This window comes from Lactuca saligna, chromosome 6 (assembly GCF_052625555.1).
Source record: "Lactuca saligna cultivar CGN05327 chromosome 6, ASM5262555v1, whole genome shotgun sequence".
Taxonomy (NCBI): Eukaryota; Viridiplantae; Streptophyta; class Magnoliopsida; order Asterales; family Asteraceae; genus Lactuca; species Lactuca saligna.
The window spans coordinates 53,360,412-53,368,433 of NC_136422.1; the positions used below are offsets into that span (position 1 = coordinate 53,360,412).

The 8,022-nt window shown below is 33.4% G+C and overlaps 1 pseudogene; it reads right to left on the bottom strand.

Annotated features, from left to right (window-relative positions):
* Nucleotides 1-988: 988 nt before the first annotated feature.
* LOC145002577 (proteasome subunit alpha type-6-like) lies at nt 989-2,578 on the bottom strand (annotated as a pseudogene).
* Nucleotides 2,579-8,022: the final 5,444 nt, after the last annotated feature.

Sequence of the window (8,022 nt, forward strand, 5' to 3'; positions counted from 1 at the left end):
TCAATACTATTGGTCCAATAACCAAGTGTTTGATAGATGTGTGATTTTTTTTTTGTCTAAGTCATGAAAGATATACAAAGACAAATTTATGCTTTTTGGTTAGTTTCTCCATATAAGAGATTTAGAATCCTGTTTATATCATTCATCATTTAATCTATTTCAATTCTAAACATAAAAAACTGCATATTCTTTTACTGCATACACTGTCCCATTTTAAACCTAGATTCTGCATACACTTGTCCCATGACCTATGTGTCTCAACCTTAGTCATGGTTGCTTCATATGGATTCACCAAAGTTTCTACCATGAAAGCACCTATATTTTCAGTTCAAGATAATCAGATTAAAAAAAAAGTATTTGATTTAAAAAATGGTGAAATACCTGCAATTCTATCAGGAATGTACTTGAGTGCAGCCCATGTATGTATGCTTCCACCTGAGTATCCAACTATCAAAACCTTAAGATAAATTAAACTTATACTTTGTCCAAATATTCTCCTATTTGAATGCTTCCATGAAGAAAAAAGTGAATCATAATACCAACCGCCCATTGTTGCCACTAACTCCAACTCAGATAACATAAGCCTCTTTGAACCCATTGTTGAACAATAACTCTGGCTACCTTCATGGAGTTACCATTAAAACTACCTTACAAAAAAACAAAGGAATCATATATTGATCAAACTTCTCAGCTATAGAAAAGATAAAAGACTCACAACCAACATAATGATTTTCCAGTGAAATGAAAAAGTATATACAAACACTTTATAAAGGAGGATCAAACTTCTTACTCTCTATATTAATTTCAAGTTGAAAGCATCAATAACAGATATGCCCTTGTAAGAGATGAAGTACCATGTCACTATTCAACAACCCTGATTATGTTAATCCAAGAAATTAATGTCAATCCTCATATTATTCAAACTGTAACATGAGATAAACTCATTAAAATAACCAAAAATAACTAAAGGAATTGAGATGAAACTAATTCACACCTGAATAAACACCAAAACCAAAAGATAATACAGTGAAGTCGGCATGATTTACCTGGTCGATCACTGTTGTAGGAGTATCAATGTCTTCAGTATAGAGTCCCCTAAATACGGATGAAAAAATGTCATCTCTCCCTGCCAAAAAAAAAAATATTCCATAGTAACAAACTATTAAGGATTTTTCTGTCATTAGATGGTCAAAAACACAATCAACAGGTACTTATTCATTTTCAGTAGGTATTGAAAAAAAACGGAAAAAGTAACAAAAAACTGTAAACGAACCTTGTGTTTTAAGTGGGTCTTTGGAACATGTTCCTGGGATAACATCTCACAGCAAGCCGATTAATTAAGTCTAATTTGTTATCACTGCCAACGTAATAGAAAAGGATATCGATGAAATTAGCAGATGAAGAACGAAATTAGAAACAGAGACAGTCACATGTTTTTGCCCTAGAAATGGAAAGAAAGCAACAAACAACGATTTAAAATAGATACACTTCTGATGGTTCAGATCCAAACCGGTATTTGCAACCTTAATCTCATTGGCCTTGAAGTCTTTTTGTAGAACAGATTGCATCATTGAAAAGCAGAAATTGCAGTCTATAGTCAAACATGGGATGCATCAAGCATATGTCAATGTTAAATACGATTACACAATAGTTGCAACTCATAGAAAGTGTAGTAATTCACCTATACAGTTTCATCATAAGTAAATTGAGGGAGTCATTTTTCCATTTCTTCTAAAGGAAATTAATAGCCTCTTGCTTTTTAAATCCAACACTTGTTGCCTACAAACAAAATTCGAAAACTACATTAGATAACAAATTTATATATTTTTTTAAATCCATTACAAATTTCCACACACCTAATGTCTAAAGAAGCGACCTGCTGAGTTTAGATCCATTCTCATCATCAATACCCAACAACATAGCCACTAAAGTTCAAACCAATCAATAAAATCATGCACATTCACAAAAATAAGCAACTAATAACAACTTCACATCTAGAAACTAACCTACTCCAAGTGGTCTCATGTAAGCATGTTGAGTATAAACTTGTGATATGTCAGCAATCCTGCAACATATAGATTTATCAACATAAAAAATGATATGATATAATCTGATAAACGGAACTCAAAAAAATTGTAGAATTATTACCATCTTGCTAATACATAAACAACCATCTCATAGCCATATTTACAACGAAACTCGACTGCTTTATTTCTTGGCTGTGGAACCAATGTCTTTGTATCAACTGAAAATATGTACAAAACATTATTTATTAGTTATTATTCTTTCCTTACACAAAAATATTTGATTTTACACTACAAATCATTGAGAAAATAACCGGTAGTTCCAGTAGCTAAGAATCCAAGGAACTTGGTGACAGGGAAAAGATTTGTAAGGTTGGTTGGATCCAAAAGCTTACAATAAAAGGGAATCAAATCTTCAAGTGGTGAAATGAAGTTTTTTGTACACAGTCCAGCATATGTTTTGGCTGGGACATGGAATGAAAATAATAACTAACCTGTGCAATAGTTGCTGGTTTTGTAGATGTTGAAAGTTGTCGATCTTTAACCCTCTGCATCACTCCATAACAATCACATCCCCATGCGTATGGTTGTTATCATCTGATAAAAAAATTGAAAAACTTGCTTCAAGCATTTTATCGAGCAATTGGTGTGCATCCTAAGAGCTACAATCAAATCTCATATACTCGATTTTGTATCATTCAAAAAACTAATCAATCAAACTATAGAAAGAGAGAAACAAAAGAAGAAGTTGAGAACGATGGTGAAAATCAAAAATCGAAACCTTACCAAATGATTGACTGCACTGTATGAACGGTTTAGATGTATAAGTTCATCAGGAAGGTGGTGAACGAACAACACATATGGAAGCAAAAAACAAACATGAAGTTGGTGGTGTGGTAGAGTGGAAACATTTGCGCTATCGGAACAACTCGATCGAGCAACAGCTATGTAGAGGGGGGAGGTGAGACATCGTGAAACGAAAACAGAAAAAAGGTAAAGAAAAACGAACCTGTAAACCTAGGGTGCGAAGGTCGATGGAAGGAAGAACATGTATGTGTAGGGTGCGAAGGTCACCATTCGAAGGTTTCACATAGGGGCGACGGCACACTGTAGAGAGTGGATATCTTCATCCCAGATGCTTCAATAAAACCCCAAAATTAAACGATTTATTCATATGTTTAACCTCAATTTGGTGGAGCACTGATTCTTGTTCGATGGTTGTGGCGATGAACATTATCCAAGAAAAGCGGAAAAAGAACGGAAGGTTTGTTATCTGAGGAAAGAGGAAAAAGAACAGATGGTTTGGAAGTTTGATTTCATCTATGTTGCTAATCAAGTTCGTTGGTGAATGGGAGGGCCAGTCGGAGCAAGCAGAAAATTAGAGGATGAAGGCGGTGGAGAACACGTAGTAAAAGCGAATGCGGTGGAACAGACGTTACCCGATTAAAAAAAAGAGCCTGTGTAGACAAAAATACCCCTGAGAATTTGGTCCAATCACAGCCAAGTACTGTTAAAATTTTTCACGTCTTTAATAAATATATGTATATATATATATATATATATATATATATATATATATATATATATGTATGTATATATATATATATATATATATATATATATATATATATATATATATATATATATATATATTAATGTGGCTATTGATCATAATTTAGATATCGCGAATCAATACAATCATAACCATTAGTGTTGTATCGATACTCAAATTCATTCACCATGACTACATTTACCCTACTGTGATATTACTTATAGTAACATGATTATTAAATAAAGTGACATGTGTATCTTTTCCGAGACACAAAAATTTTCAATGTTGTATTTCTTTTACTTTTAGTCACATATGTTTAATTAAAAGTGACTACAAAACACATGTAGACACATATTGAGTTTCTATCATGACTATTGTTAACCCTTTAGTCACACGATACATTTTTTTGTAAAGTAACAATTATATACATTTTAGTGACAAAACATAATAAAACATGATGGTAAAATTATTACAGATACATGGAATAAAAAACAATGTTAAATAAATATAACCATAAATGGACAATGTGAAACGACAAAATAAGATCAATATTAATAATAATTCAAATGAAAATTATTATATATAATTTCCCTATTTAAAAGGTAAAAATCCTTATAATCATAACAAGTTTACTTAAATATGCTAAAGAAATGAAAAAATACATAAACCAAAAACTAGATTTGTTTAGTCTTGTTGAAAGTGCTATTTGTATGTTGCTAATGTTATCTCTCATTATAAAACTTTTTTTTTCTGCTTCTTGGAGTTTTTACATTCACCATCTTGAGTTGATCTTATTCGTGGTATTTGTAGCAACATTGAACCAAACTTGAATAACTAATAATTTAAAGGATTAATTTCCAAAGGAAAAAAGTTTAATGCATAAAGTAGTTAATAGAAGAAACAAACATCTTCATTACATTTGACAATATATTTTGGCCATGTAACAAAAGTTTTATGTGTCTCCTCAACTGTTTTGATATCTCCGCTTTGATATGGTAAAAATGCAGCTCCCTTTATCACTTCATCAATTGATACTTTATAGCAATCGTCTTGAAGTGGAACTCCATAAATTGCTTGTCTTTCTGAAGAGGTGTAAACTGTACCATAAATAACGTTGCTTCTGTTATTTGGATATTGTAGAATGCACTTCATCATCATCATTGTCTACAATGATTGCACATATTTAGATAAAAAAGAATAAACACATATTTATATTTGCATTTTATAATACATACTTGTGGGAGTTTTGGTGAATGAGGATCTTTTGTTTTTGGATGTGAATTTATAGTCACACTCTTAGATTCAACAATTATTTTACCGGGTTTTGTTACTACCTAGAAAACAATAATTCAATAATATATGGAAATAAAAAATATTACAATTCCAAATTAATTTTTCCAAAATTTCCTTCATCTTCCCCCAAAAGGATCTCACGTATGCACCAAAATAGGATTATATCTTTGTGACTCTATTTTTATTAAAGATAATGAAATAATCGCTACTATCTTATTCCCCAAGGGCGCATCATCCCTCCATTTTCTATCCAAAATTAGTCGATCATATGCTACATATTTGGATCATTATACATCTGCATCACCAGACATTTTCTTTTATTCAAGTTACGTTTTTCTTTATATTTCATTGGCTTATGGTGTTAAGAAATTGTTAGAAATATTTTCTTCTTGCCAACGATTTGTAGTTCTAGCTTTCTGAAATATTAGCTAATATTAAATTAACACTTTTTATTTCTAACTTATTACTTATGATGTTAGCTAGTTCTAGTGTAACATTCCCTTTTAACTTGTTTTACCTTTAATAGATAGTTTAGGTGTGTAAGTTCTAATTATGGTATTGTATCTTGCTTTCTGCTTTTATCTTGAGTTGTTTTGTATAACTGATAGTTTTGGTGTGTTCTAAATTTTGTTTGTTGTGTTTCGTCCACACCTGATTGCTTCTTTTTCTTAGTAAATTAATGGATGTTCCATAGCAACAGAAACTTAAAATGTACAATCCGTTACACCTATCTGGAGTAATTATGTGCTCAAAGTCGTTTAATAGTCCAAAGACAAGGTGCAGGTTACAAAAAGAGGCAATTAACACTAAAAATATACAATTTTAATTTATAATGGTTTTAAATAAATTGTTATTAAACAGAATGCTAACATAGAGCGTGTTCGGTACGGAGCGTTTGAGAACTTCTAACTTTTAGCGTTTGACAAAACGATCCGATTTAAACAAAAATTCACAAAAATTCACGTTTGGCACTACAAGTTTGTAGCGTTTAATTTAAATAAAATACTTCAAATTCAAATACTACTTCATATAGTGTTTAACAAAATGTAACCAACTACACGCTACGAGTTATTTTTACCGAACATGTCCATAACAATTTATTCAAGTTAAAATATTGTATTCGGTCCGAAAAAGACAATATTTATACATACATATGTCATTTCATCAACACATTCAATTAGCAATTCACTACAATTTATACATACAGATGACATATTTCATTATCAATTCACTATGATTTATAAATTCAGGAATTGATAAGAAAAATAAAAAACAAGACTTTCTTCTAGCAATAAATTATGTTGTCGTAAAAAAAAAAAAAAAAAAAAAAACCTATATTACTGTTCTCCTCCATTAAAAAAGAAACGATAAATTTAAATGGAATTAAAAATATAAGTTTTGTTTCTGTAAATAGTATAAAATTTTGTCTTTAGTGTACAATTAGTTAAATCAAAAACATTTTGGTAAATTTTGTTTGCGGTAAAGAGGGCATTATGGTATTATTTGACTATAGAATTATTGTGTGTCGACTATGGATAAATATTTATGATTAAAGACTATAATTACTTAAAAAGTGGAAAAGGAAAAGGACTATGTTGAAAAGTAAGAAGCTGAATAAATGAGCCATCATGTATCAATTTGTAGTTATTTAACTTTCGATTACCAACAGGCTTATAGTCTAGCAGTATCTGGTGTTGACCTCCTTTAAGATGAGGATTCAAATCTTATCGTAAACATAAATGAATTTAATGAGTAGTTTAGGAATGCTTTAAAAAAAAAAGAAAAAAAAAAACTTTCAATTTCTAGCCTAATTTACCTGATCAAAATGGCCCACAACCCACGCATAATCTACGGTGCAGTAAAAGGTGTCAAGTTGTGAGAAACCATAAATGGAGGATGTACATTAATGGATCAGTTGTAATAGCATGAAATACAACTGCCCAAATGAGAATAAAATCCATCACATTTTTCGACTCCTTATATGGTCTTTATGAAAAATGATTATATATATATATATATATATATATATATATATATATATATATATATATATATATATATATATATATATATATATATATATATATATGAGAGTGTTCAATTGACAATATTTCTTATCGCGAGAACATTTAAGAATAAATTTGAAAAACATAATTTTTTTAATTAAAATTATAAAATAATATTTATGTAAATCAAAAAAATAATTACAAACAATTAAAAAACCCCCACTAACTAACAACACTCACCACCCAACCAACACCATCACCAACCACTACCCGCCATCACCCACCACCATCACCACCCAACCACCACACACCTCCACCACCCATCACCACCGCCTACCAACACCACCAACAACCACTACCTACCACCTATCACCACCACCCAACATCACTACACACTACCACACCCATCACTAACCACCACCACCAACCACCACTCACCACCCATCACTACCCACCCACCCACCACCACCAACCACCTTAGCCATCACTATCACCAACCACCACCATCACCACCTAACCACCACCACCCATCAGCACCGCCCGCCACCACCACCAACAACCACTACTTACCACCCATCACTACCACCCGTCACCATCACCACCCACCACCACCAACCACTACCTACAAACCATCACTACCCACCACCATCACCACCCACCCACTACAACCACCACCACCACCACCACCAACCATCACTACCCACCACCACCAACCACCACCCACCACCACCCGCCACCATCACCCATCACTACACACCACCTGCCACCACGATCACCACCACCACCACCCACTACCATCACTAACCACCAACCACCTCCCATTACAACCCACCACCACTATCACTAGCCAACCACCACCACCCACCTCCACCACCCATCACCACCGCATGCCACCACCACCCACAACTACTACCTGCCACCCATCACCACCACTACCCATCATCACCAACCATCACTAACCACCACTACCAACCACTACCCATTACAACCCACCACCACCAACCAACCACCAACCACCACCGCCACCACCATCACCACACACCACCATCACCACCCAACCACCACCACCCATCACTACTCGCCAACCCACCAAAACCACCACCACCAACGACCACCCGCTATCCATCACTATCCACCACCCACCACC